A 13,998-nucleotide genomic window follows, 5' to 3' on the forward strand; every position below is an offset into this window, starting at 1 on the left:
TATTATTTCTTCTTCATTAAAAAAATATTTAAAATCATAATGCGCAGCCAATATACATTTTTACAAAAAACCATGCACATATGTGGAGTACTGGGAAAATATTTAAATGTTTGCTAGGTTCATGGCAAGGCCTGATGTAGGGATAGGGTTAATCTAAGCATATGGGATACATGGATTTCAAAGTTTCTATCTGCAGTATTTGTCGCAGCCAATAAATTTCTTTTAGTTTTTACCAACTACAAGATGAGGTATGATAACAAGCTCTGAACCGCGTTAGCGGCTAGCTTAAGCCTATATACCTACAAAAATACGAATCGAATAATGGAATTATTAGTATTCGTTTAAATCGAATAATTTATTATTCGTATTCGTATGAATAATAAAATGATTATTCGATTCGATTCGATTCGAAAATTTTATTTACCATGAATTAAAAAAGATCTATTATAAAATTTATTTTGTAAAATTTAACTAAGAATGAAGACAAACAAATTTTATTAGTGAGACAAAATAGAAGCATACATATATAATATATTTATATACAATGTGGAAAAATCAATATAATATTCATATCTATAATGTAGAAGATAAATCTGACAACAGCCAATTTTTCAAACATAAAGTTTTTCGGATTGTTTCCTCCTTTAACGACATTCTGTATTTTGTAACCATATGAGCTCCAACAGAAAAGAGTCGCTCACATGGGGTTGAAGATCCCTGTATCGACAATATGTCCCTCGCCATTTTAGATAACACGGCATTAGCAATATTTTACAAATAAAGTGATAAAAACTTTAGGCAAAAAGTCAAATTTATGATTTCTCCACCATCAAATGAAAGAGAAATATCAGGTTTGCCCGTCATTCTTGATGTGATGGGATTAACAGTTTATTATAATTGTATATGTTATGTGTTATATAAATTACCTTCTTCGTCCATCTCTATCATAAAAGAAATTTCTAAACTAATGGTCTATTATGAGATAAATTAAAATGGAGTTTCAAAATTTGGCGCAATTTTCATTATTCCACTAGGAGATTTTATTAAATTGAAATAATTTCAAATAATTCCTAATAATAATATATGATTTATATATGATTATTTTCCAATATATATTAATACTATAAATTATTTTAGTCGAATACTCGAATAATTCGATCGAATAATAGATAAAAAATTATCGACGAATAATATATTTTCTTTATTCGAATTCGATTCGAATCGAATAATTGTGTTATTCGTATATCGAATCGAATATCGAATAACAAATAATTCGTTTTAGGTATAAGCCTATGCAACAAAGTGTGTTTGTATTAGATGAGAAAAAATATTAATGTTATATAAACAACCCACTATATTCGGTAAAATATAAAAGATACTGAGTGTGTGAGCAGTGCGAAGCAACCAATGAGTTTATTTTAGTTTTTACCCAACTATGCGGTTCTATCTAAGACTGGTACCGAGCTTGTGGACCGCGTCAGCGATTAGCTTGTACCAATGCAACAAAGATAGATAATGATAAATAATAATTATATTAGACACTAAACCCACTACATTCGGTAAAATCTAAATAAATTTTTTTTTTAAATCCCGGTTCTGAGCATTTTTAAAAATTTATTAAAATTAAGGTATTTGTGACGGGTGCATTTGGTCCGAGGGTGTTTTTGCCCGCCGATGTCGTTTTGTCCGGGATTTTATTTCCAGTGTCTTTTTACAAGGGTCTATTTGTCCAGGACATTTATGTGCGGGATAGATGTAATTCATTTCATCGCATCGCGCTGTCATTATAAATTTTACTTATTCTTTGCTTGCTTTTGAAAAATAAGCGCGCTTACTATAAACGAGGTTTAAAACAAAAACCTTCTGTAGAGTGTTTTTTTGGCCTAGAGAAGCTTATTTTTGGAGAAAAACTAACACACCATAGGCACAATTTTGAAAATAGTTAATTGTTAGTCAAATAAAAATTTATGCCCAATTTTTGATAAATAACATATTTATGTTACATTTTTTTCAGTGCATATATATTATGTGGTATATTTTTTTTGGTTCCATGTCAATTCAACGAAACTTTTATAGTGAAACTTTTACCGTGAATGGATTTTATAGCGAAATTTCATCGCGAATCCACATTAGTGAATACTATTCCGCGAAACAAATATAGAAAATTTTTTATAGCGAAATCTTTTAGTATATTATGGCAAAGCTTTCATCGCGAATCAATAATTGCCAAAATTTTATAGCGTGGTCATTAAGCTAAACCCAAATTGCAAAGGCAAAATAGGGAAAAATTTCGCAAAAAACATATATCGTGAATAATATTTTTTTAAAAATAGGTACAAGATTGATTCAATGATAGTTTTTAATTTTCTTTTAGCCTTAATCTAATATATATAATCTTCATAATCAAAATATACGATCGTTTTCGTATCTCCCTAATGTATTTAAAATTTAAGGAGTCTATATAGTGTAATGTTAATTTTTTGCTCCTTACGAGAGTCGAATCACAAACCTCCCGTTTCAAAGGCGTATGCTTTACGCATGCACCAACTTGAACATTATTAAAAAAATATTAATTATATATATATTAATTAACAGCTGACATTTTTCTATTTTCTTGAATTTATGTATAATTTAGGATTTTATACCATTATATTGGGGTTTCAGAAAAGATAAGACAAATATGGAAATACACACCTAATATTATACATATTCCTGAATATTTAGGGGTAAGTAGAACTTTAAATGCATCAAGTACCAATTCAATAGGAATAAGAGATTTATTTAAAAACTATTTTAATTCTTGAATTTATATATAATTTAGGATATTAAAATAAATTTTTAGATTATAAATTACAAATACAAATAAATAACATAAATAAAATTACTAAATATATCATTAGCATATTTTATAAAAATAATGGAAAATTTTAGAATAACCCCAAAATAAATATAAATTTTTAAATAATACCTCATAAGATAAGAAAATTTTGTATATTTTCTCATAACTTCATATTTGTAGAATGTATGTTATTCATAACTTATTATAACATTTTTAATTAAATGTATAACCTTTTTTTTTTACTTATATATGTTAACCTCCTATTATTTGTTAACTTAGACATATATTTTTATTTTTCTATTGTAATTTAATAACAATGTCTTAAATTTAATTTTATATTTTGTAACTAAGTAATAAATCATTTGGTTTGTTTAAAATTTAAATTAGGATGAACATATTTTCAGCATGGTACTTTAATATGTATTCATGAATTTCATATAAATACCAGGAGCTCACCAGTTGAATCATAGGTAAATCAGATATTTACCCTTTAATGATAATTTTGAAATTAGACAGATTTAATTCTATAAACCCCTTACATCAGACCTATTTTTCTGGATCAAAATAAATTATTTGGGTTTTCCTGGGTTTGGGAAATATTTTTCACCATTAATATGGACTTGGACATAGCTTGAGAAACATTTTTCATAATTATTATAGTCTAAGATTCCTGTTTTTTAATTTTAAATATGGGCTAGAAATTGGCCTAAAAATTTCTTATAAAGACCTGGCAAGGCCTGATCAAAAACCAAGGCCCATGCAACTTTCATATTCTGATTGTATTTTTAAATGTATTGTGACTTTTTATATATTTTATTTCAGTCCTCAACTATCAAGATTATTATGGTCTTTTGCGGGTTTGAGAAAACCAAGTGCGAGGACCTGGCTTGGGAATTTTTTTATTATTAGGCATAGGTGTAATATTTAACACAGAATATTTATATGGCCCTCAGATAAAATCTAATTTAAATATATTTTTATTCAAAAAAATAGTATTCGCTCTTAGTCTTAATGGGTTGGCCTTGGTCGGGCTGAGCTGGGTTAAAATAGACTAAAAAATAGATATGGTTTTTAGAGATTTACCTATCTCCAGGTTTGGGAAAAAATTTTGAAAATCTATTGGTTGGCCAGGTTTGAGAAATTTTTTTTATAAAATTATTATGGGTTGGGCTGGGCTTGGAAAATATTTTTATAAATTATATTGGGCTGGGCTTGGGGAAAATTTTTTAATATTATTATGAGCTTGGACGCTTGAGAATTTTTTGGCCCAAAACAAATTTTTTTGCAGGCCTGGGCTTGACCTGATCAAAAAACCAAGACCCATGAAAATCTGAATTTATGATTATTTAAATATTTTATTTCAGTTCTCAACTACCAAAATTATTATGATCTTTCATTGGGCTTGGAAGAATTTTTCAAAATTATTATGGCTTTAGACTTTGCCTGGGAATTTTTTTTAATATTAAATATTAGGTAAGTAATCAGTAATATTTAACAAATAATATTGGTATTATCAAGTAAATGCTTTAAATTTATTTTTACTCAAACCATAGTATTTACACTTAGTTTTAATAGATAGAACCTGGCCTGAAGGGGGAAGGGGGTAAAAAGAATAAAAATTGGATATTATTTTCAAATAACAGGTAACATCTAGCATAAAAGTAAGAAGAAAATTCTCATTCTCCGTCATTTTTGACGGGCTATCTACTAGTAAATATATATATTGATTAATGAACTATTTTTATAAAATTTATCATTAAAAAAAATGAAAATTTTGCTATCCTGCTTTTCCTCGAAGTTTCATTTTATAAAAATCGCCCACAATTTTAATTAAATTCATTAGTTAAACCTTGATCTGGTTTGCGACAATAATTGTCTGAAGTCGTTATAATCTTTTGGCAGTCACTAACCAAAAACAGAGTTATAGACTACTAGACTGTCTATCGATTTTGAATGGCGATTCAAAAATAAATTACATCTAAGTATAAAGAATTTCCCTAATTCAAAATATTTTTTATCTTATGATTTTGAGATCTTTAATCTCTTTTGTTTACTAGATTTAAAATATTAGTTCAAAAAATTTAATATTAAGACGTAGCCTTAAGCATGAGGTTTGCCAAACTGGCAAGTACTAATCTAAAGCTTAAGCTAATATGTAATGCTTAATTACAATACATATAGATTAGGGCTACAAAAGATTGCTAAGTAAAAATTTTAATTTTCTATGAATTGAATTTCTTAGAAAATATAATATACCGCTCAGAAATTTTTATTAAAATTAATTATTACTGTAAATCTTAATGATTCGGAAAATTTAATAAAAAAATTTCAAAAAAATTTTTAGCAAAATTTTCTATGATTTTTAAAAATAATCTGAGATTAGCAAAATTCTTAGCTTTCAGTATTTCATAACTTGATTAGAAAAATTTCTAAGCCAATCAGAATATTTGTTAAAATTTATTTTTAATGGCATAAAAATTTTTTAAAAATTTATGTGTTGGGGGGGGGGGATAATTATTGAGACAAAAACTTGAACCAAAATGTCCCCTCCGTACTAACAACCATGAGTGAGAGAAACCAGGAAGAAATTGGCTAATTTATTTTCTATCATATCAGATAAAGGTTCCATGCTTACTTAATAATAGACAATAAGTAACAAAATATCCTTAAAACATTTCGCGTTTATGATTTAAGGAACTTTGGTTGGTAAATTGATATTGAATATGTTGTTTTCCTAATAAATGAATTCGCAATATATTTACTGTTTCGCGGTAATGCGCTCGAGATAAGCAAATACATTCGAGGTAGAACATTTGCTATAAAAGGGTTCTCTATAAAGGGTTCGCCATAAAAGTTTCGCTAAAATGTATTCGTTCTAAAGTTTTTGCAGTTAAAGTTTCGTGGAAATAAATTCGCGATAATGGGTTCTCGATATTGTCATTATAATTGTTTCGCGGAAAAATTAGCTGAATTGGTTTCGCGATATTACCTTCGCTATAAAATTCCTTTGCGATAAACGATATTCGCATAAAAGTTTTGCGAAAGTGTTTCTTAAAGTTTCGCTGAATTGACCTGATATAATTTTTTGTCCAATGCAATTATTCCTTTAAATTTATTAAATACTATTTTTATTAATACTTTTAGAGATTTAACAATTTATTTTCAATCAAATTCCTCTGATTAAAATTTGCAAATTGCATAATTATTTTGTATAATAAAAAATCTACTAATATATGATGCCTACTTACTTTAATAATATAAGATTAACAACTGTAACTAGTTTCTTTTAAAATGCAGCCACAACTTCTCGAAGGTATTTATTTATAAAATTGGGGGGGGGGGGGTTCAAGAAGAATCTTCAGTGTTTTTATACTAGGTTTTAATCTTTAAGCCAATAAATTTGATAAAAAAATTAACCTAAGAATGCAACCTGGCAGTGCTTATGTAGTAGTAGTATAATAAGATCCATTGACAATCTAACCAAAAATTTTAATAAACTAAAAAATTTAAGTTATAAGATTTCTCTGACCGTATATCAAAACGGTATCATAAAAATATTTATATGGTTTACTAACCTACTTATAAAGTATAAAGGATTAGAATTCTATCAAAACGTTGTTTAAACGTAGGAAGTTTTTAAAATCAAGAAAACTGTAAATTACAAAATACTATGAGACTAGAAATTAAGAGGATAAAATAGGCAAGAAAAGATGAGCAGGCCATAAAAAAATTGCCTTTTCAAGCTGGCTTATAGCCTTAAAAATTACTATCCATTTTAACGCAAACTAGTATCTGGGAAAGGCCCAATCAACTTGGGCCTCAATTTTTCGGCACAAGCTGAAGTATAAATTAGTTAATTTTGCAACACCCTCTGAAAAAATATTATATATATAATATATTTTACCTTAATCGAATTTTATTGATTATTTGAAATCCCCGGAAAATATACTTTCAATTAACTGGCATGGAAAATTAAAATACGCTCCTATTATCTTAAAGCATTCAATTATTTTGGAATAAATCTAAGTTTAAAAATAAAATTATTAAAAATTATTATAAAATTAAATATTTTATAGATTTTATCATGTTATATTTTTATTAATCAGAAAAAGATCAAGAAAAAGGAAGAAGTTTAAAATAATTATTGAATAACAAAAAAATAAACTATAAAAATAACAGCTGAAGCATTGTGTAATATTAGTATTTTTGATTTTGAAAGAATTTAATATTCTTTATCATTATATTATATTATATTTTATTTAATCATTATCAATATAATAATATTTTTAACTGCGTTTGTGGTTGTCATTTATATTATTTAAAAAAACAATTAAACTAAGTTGAATGGTTATTTTTTTATACAATAATATTATAATAATATCAATCAGCTTGGTGACACTCGATATTTGAAGGGCCATCTAAATTAAGTTACGCATAAAAATTGGAACGCTATCGAAAGATGAATATATTTTTTTTTAAATCATATGATTTATTTAGGGGTATAATTTATATCTTATATAAAAAATTTGGCTAAATCATAATGATATTATTTTTTAAGGTGGATTCAGATAAGTATCTCTTAAAAATTTTAGATGATGATATTACTAATGATTGATTTGATTTCTATAAAAAGCTTAATTATAGTATTTGTTCCAATCTAGATTTCAGAGTAATAAGGAGCAGCCGCTGTGCACTGTTTTTCTAGTATTTTGTATATAAAAAACAATTAAGCCAGTGTATAATTTTTTTAAATTTTCTGGGGCATTTGTAGTATTAATATTTATGCAATAAATGATATAATTTTATCTTTTTTATTGTTTATATTCGTTGTACAAGAATAAATACATGAATATTTTATATTCTATTCGATCTTCTGAGGCCGAATGAATTCCTACAGGGTGCCCAAATATTTACCTTAGGGAGTTTAATAATCTCCTCTTACGATCTTAGGCAGACATAAAATTTTCAATTTTTTGCGAGGTCAAATTTTGATCACTCCTAAAACTATAATAGTTTTTTAATTTATAACTCATTATATTTTATAAATAAATATTGATTTATTACAATATATTTTTTATGGAGTTAATTCCAAGTTAAGAAATTATATTATAACAATATGTTTGGATTATTTTTTTAAATCAGAAACCTGCAGGGCCGGGCTGTATTTTAATTTTTTAAAATATACCAGGGCCACTGCGGGCATAAATTTTTTTAAATACCCGGGCCGATCCTAAATTATTTTAAAACCGAATATTTTAATATCGATAAAAATTGAAAATAAATATAATATATTTTAAAATTGTGTATCATAGAACAATATACAACATTCATTTACTTATCATATTTCCTATTTTTTTTCGATTCTTAGAAAAAATCAAATTACTAACAACAATGAAATATTCAGCAAAATATCATACACGTTTTAAGGAAAAATTTATTTTAGATAAATATCATTTTATCTATCCTTTTTGTCCAAAATTCATGTAATTATGTATATAGCCAGGGAGAGAGAGCGAAATGACTGACACTTATAAATGACCATATCAAATTATAAGAGGAAAACAAGAAATACGTGAATTACCATCGACCAGTCTAATTGAAAGTGTGGTGATTCAAACTCGCTCCTTTTACGATAAATGAGGAGATTAGATAATTATTGAAAAGTTATTATAAATGGATTTCAAATTCGCTAAAAAAACGATCCGTAAAATTCCGAATATGTATATATTTTTTTCAAAAAGGCCGTAGAAATAATTTATACACACAGGCCAAATTTTTTTTTAATCCGGGCTGGGTTGGGCATCAAATGTTACCTCTCCAGGTCTCTGATTATAATATAATAATATAAAACGTTTTATTTTTGGCTAATAAATGCAAGGCTCAATTTGAAATAAAATAAAATGAGCCTGAATTTAGAGCGAGCTTTAAGTTTTTTCTAACGTATTAAGACGAATAGTATCGAAGGTACATAATTATTACAAATGCGCTGACGATTGGGCGATACTTAAGGTATCGGAAAGTAATGATATTGGCCAATACTTTCTCTAATTCAGTGATCGATAGATACAATAATTACAAAAAAAAATCATAACAAATCATTTCTAAACCGATAAGAAAGAAAGAATCAAGAGGGGGGGGGGTATAGCTAAGTCTATTAACGTTCTTCATGTTTTGGCCCGTTTAATTCTATATAAGACTTTATTTTTAAAATATGAGTAAATTTTTATATATAGAATAAACTTAAGCTTAGAATCAATAAGATTTGTATTTGTTTTTTGAATTCAAAAATGTACAAATAATATAAATTGAAATAAAAATAACGGAATTAAGCTTGGAATATTTTTACAATAAATAAATTTTAGCTATATTATACTTACACTGATTTAAATAAAAACTAATTTATATAAGCATATTTATTTATAATATAATTTCAAAAATTAAGGCTAATCAACTTCCAAATAATATTGAATCAAATTAAATAATATGGAGCGATCCTCTTATAATAGGGCACATTATTTAATTTGATAAGAGGTTATTTTTATAGTCGTAAAAGTTAAGTAGATAAAGCTGACATAGGCATGATTTATTATATAAAAAACCAACCTAAAATGCTGTCGGGACTGTTAATATAAATGCTCCTATTATTTGTGGACAAATTCTTTAAATTGTTACGATGTTCCCGTAGCTCTAAAAAATGCAGAAGAAGTTTGGATTATTTCTAGGTAAAGCTGTAACTATCCATAAAATTCAATTTATGCGTGACGAGAATATAAATTAGGGATAGTAAAAAAATTTTTTATAGAGTTGCATAGGGAGGGATTGGAGTTAAAACTTATATTTGAACAAAAAGATATCAACAGTGCTTACAGATTGGTCCGTTGCAATTTATATTGGGATTCAAAAGAATTTTTAAAAATGTAAGCAATAATAATTCCCCAAAAAATATTTTAGGGGAATTATCTTTCGTGATTCATAGAAAACGTACCCAACCTTGTTTAAATTAAATAGAATTGCAAATTTATTTGCTATAAAACGATTGGTATTATTTTTACTATAAAATTTTAAAACAAAAATAGAATTATAGATTATATATAGCTAAATCCTTCATAGAAAAATTATAGCTGTTACCTATACTTTAAGAGCTATATAGAGTGTGTCATTTTAACCATTTTACCCCATATCAGGGGTAAAATGGCTAAGAATTAGGGTAAAGTGGTCAAAATAAAATTGAACATAACATTATTGTTTTATTGAATAAAATATTGCCATTCTGACATCCATTTCATCCATTCATCAATTTTAAATATAAAATAATCAATATAATACAATAATGTAAAATATTTTATCAAAAATAGCACATTCAAAATGTGCCTATTTTAGTCATATCATACATTTCAATTTTTCCCCTTTGTGACTATTCATAAATTTTATTCCAAATAACACACAAACTATTTATTAATATACCTTTTTGCACAAATATATCTTCTTATATGGTGTATACTGTTTAAATTTTACAGCTTCAGAGGAAACTACCCATAACAACTTTACCACAAGGCGATATATATAATAGAAATAGTTATTGAGTGACATCTAGTTAAGAAATAAACTTCTGATAAATATTTCAGGAACATGTATACAAAATTTTAAATTATGAGCCTTAATATATTTTGCTAAAAACTAGAGCGTGATTTATAAAATTGGAGTAAAAAATGGTTTTTTGAGAAAATACGTCAAAACAAGAAAGCTCTTTAAAAGATGAAGATAGGTAAGAAATTAGATATAAAAATACATATTCACAATAAATTTAAGATATTAACACTCAAGGGTTAAAAAGTTATTCGCGTTAACATCGTTACACCGTCAATAGCTTTACCCCGGTTTCCCCATAATATTTGGTGCAACGATGATATAGAATACGACAATTTGAAAGTTATTATTAAAAATTTATTATTTGCGATTGAACGCATCGTCAAAATCACACAATTTGAACGCACTATAAAATTATCTAAAAATAAATATATGATTCGACGCAACCTGAATGCGAAAAATAATATAAATTTAAACAAATTTTTTTAAAGTTAAATAATATTAAAAAAATTTAAAAAAAGGAGAAAACATTTTTTTCGATTATATTTTATATATATTATAAGCCCGGCCCGGCCCGATTGTTTTAAAAACATTTAGCCCAAGCTCAGATTCTGGCCATTTTGCACGTTCGTTTGGGGCTATTTTTGAAGTTAAAAAGATGAAGAGCTATTTTCACGCCGATTTTAAAATTTAGTATATGATTAGGAATTATGATTTAAATTTCTTTTAAAAAAATATTTAAAAATAATTGGTACAAAAATTTTAAAAAGAAACTATATTAAGCTAAAATTTAAAACCATATCAAAAAAATATGTGATATTAAAACTTAAAATTTTTTTTATGAAAACAGCATAGATCCGTGGATTAATAAATAACTTCATCTTCTGCAAATTTCTAAGCCAATATCTGTGGCAAATATAAGAATTCTTTAGAATCGCCAGAGAGCACTGAAACCTTTTTACCTATAGAATTTTGATCTAAAATTGCTACGTGGGCATTGTTTAGGAATGAGTATTTATTTTTGCTGTTTTCAGCTAGAGAATTGAATTGTATATAATTTTCATTTGCATAAATTATGAAAATTTTATTTCCCATAACCCAATGTGTAGATCCTTCCTCTTGTATGGTTCATATTTCCCGGAAATAAAAATAAAATAAGTCTTATTTAATCATGTTATAGAATTAGTAATGCTAATATTTAAACACACAGCATTTATTATTACTTTTAATTTTATTAAAGTTTGATTATTGGGACTCGCTATAACCCCCTGTCTCCTACAAATTGTATAGTATGGAAATATATTTTAGGAATAATCCGCTCTCCCTAGCACAATCTCTTTTGCATTTACCAATAGTTTTTACTTTTTTTTCAACACATATTTAAACAAATAATTTTTATACACTTACCAAAATTTTGTATATAATTTAATCATTTATACTCATGTCATGATTTATTTGGCAAGTTAGTGTTTTATTTTCATTATTTAGAGAGAGAATCTTTAACCTGGTTTAAAATGACATAATAATGTTGATCAGTTATAATTATGTCAACAACACCCTTATTTGATTGATTAAAAAAAAGCTTGATTAATAACTGAAATTTCTATTAAAAAAATATTATATAAAAAATGGCTTAAGATAGATATACAAATAAGCGCTGGCCAGCTCTATCGAAAAAGATCAATTACCGTTATTAAAATAAAGTACAGAATTTACAAAAAGTATTCTTTAAAAAATTTTTTTTATTATAACAAGCTTTATTTTTACTTAGTATAGTTAGATAATTGTATATTTATTAGTTTAGCTTCAAAATTTTGAAAATATAACTAAAACTTTAAAGAAAGCAAAAAAAAACAACTGACACCTCATGCTGCATCCTAGGTTTGACTTACAAAACAGCCGGCTGCTTAGCTGGCTAAAGCTTCGACTAAACAACCTAAAAAGTAAGAGGGGAAAAAAGGAGAAAAAACGAGAAATAAAAATAACAATACCTGCCACCAAACACTTAAAACACAAGAAAATAGGGTGTTCCAGTTCAAAAGCTTTTTGACCTATAGAAATAAGTATCAAAAATATGAACCAGGAGACACCATTCAATGCCTATTTTACTCAGCATGCGCCTGTAGATTGAGCGAAATTGGCCAATTTTTACTTTGCAATCGTGAAAATAATCCTCAGATAAATAATTCAGTTAGCTTCTTCAAATTAGGTATCATTTTGTTTTAAAAAAAATTTACGAGTTTTACTAATATCATATTTTATTTATTATAATTTTTCTAAATCTTTATTTATCATGTGCTTTTACATCACACTTTGGGCATATAAACTCTTTAAGTAATTGTATAAAATTATATATCTTTAAAAAAGGAAAGTTTCACATATCATTTTCAGCCTATAAAAATTACCCACTAAATTTATTCCCCCCTATCTCTCCCAAAAATGAATAAAATATGTCATTCATTATAAACAATAATTTTAAAAAAAATAAGTATAAGTTATAATCTTTTAAAATAATTACTATAAATATCTAAAAAATGCAAACCCAAAATTTTCTATAAACTGTCCAAAGGCTTGTAAAAAATGAACCCAAAGCTCTCGATTGCTTTATGGAAGGAACAATTATTATATTAATATTGCATGACTTCTAGTTAATTTTTAAGAGTTTCCAATAACTTTTATTTTATAAAAAGATTTTAATTTTAAGCAAAATGTGTAGAAAATTTTAAATAATTGGGATAAATATATTTTGCTAAAATCAAAAAAAAATAATACTTAAGATGATTTTTATATTAAAAACTGGCTTTTGTCAAATTGTATCAAACCAGGCAAATTTTCTAAAAGATGAACAGAAATAAAAAAAAATTACAGTATAAAAATATATTTTCACACCAAAGTCTGTAAATACAAAATAAGTTATATAGCAGATATATATAAATACAATTCTTATTTTAATTTTGATATTCAAATTTAAAAAATCTGTTTAAAATCTTTATTATAAGTATTAAAAATATACATACCATATCTATAAAATATTTATCTAAAAAACAATATTTAAAAAGAAAACTATTTAAAAAATAAATATTTAGGGTAAGCCGGTGTGTCTTAATGATTTATATATAGATATACACTTGTATCGGTAAATTTCGATCGATATTCTTAGTCGCAAATAGAAACGCCCTTTTGGGTTACCTATGATTAAATGTAATTTGTACAAGTTTGGTATAATTTTAGGGTTTAGGGTCAAAATGATCCACGGGTTTCTAAAACTACTGAAACTAAAAATAGACTATTAAGTGGCTTTATTTATTGGCCTTTGTGTTCTCTGCTCTCATGATAGAGTTGACAGAAAAATATCGGGCAAAACGATCTACACAAGTATAATCCCAATCGAGGGGTATAACTTGGTTCCAGGGGACTAGGGTCATCCCATCGGGTCGCTTGATTGTCAGGGTTGTTGCCAGAGGGTTCCAGCATGGAAAAAATATTTGTGGATCTCATGGTTCTATTGATAATCGAATTGATGCTAGTGCCTAGGTAATCTGCCTTTTGGAAAACGACAGTGTGTTACAAAG

The 13,998-nt window shown here is 26.4% G+C and overlaps 1 protein-coding gene across 3 annotated transcripts in view; it reads right to left on the reverse strand.

Moving 5' to 3' along the window:
* Positions 1-13,998, reverse strand: part of LOC135925312 (uncharacterized) — a 96,686-nt gene that overhangs the window by 14,696 nt on the left and 67,992 nt on the right. Inside the window, exon 1 of one of the 3 annotated variants that reach the window (XM_065460573.1) lies at positions 6,744-6,763. The exons of the other annotated variants lie outside the window; for them this stretch is intronic. The gene's annotated coding sequence lies outside the window, so the exon portion shown is untranslated. Of the gene's footprint in view, positions 1-6,743; positions 6,764-13,998 lie in introns of those variants that run through there. 3 annotated transcript variants of the gene reach the window in all.

The sequence above is a fragment of the Gordionus sp. m RMFG-2023 genome, chromosome 2 (genome assembly GCF_954871325.1).
Source record: "Gordionus sp. m RMFG-2023 chromosome 2, tfGorSpeb1-WG-v2, whole genome shotgun sequence".
In the NCBI taxonomy this organism is placed as follows: Eukaryota; Metazoa; Nematomorpha; class Gordioida; order Chordodea; family Parachordodidae; genus Gordionus; species Gordionus sp. m RMFG-2023.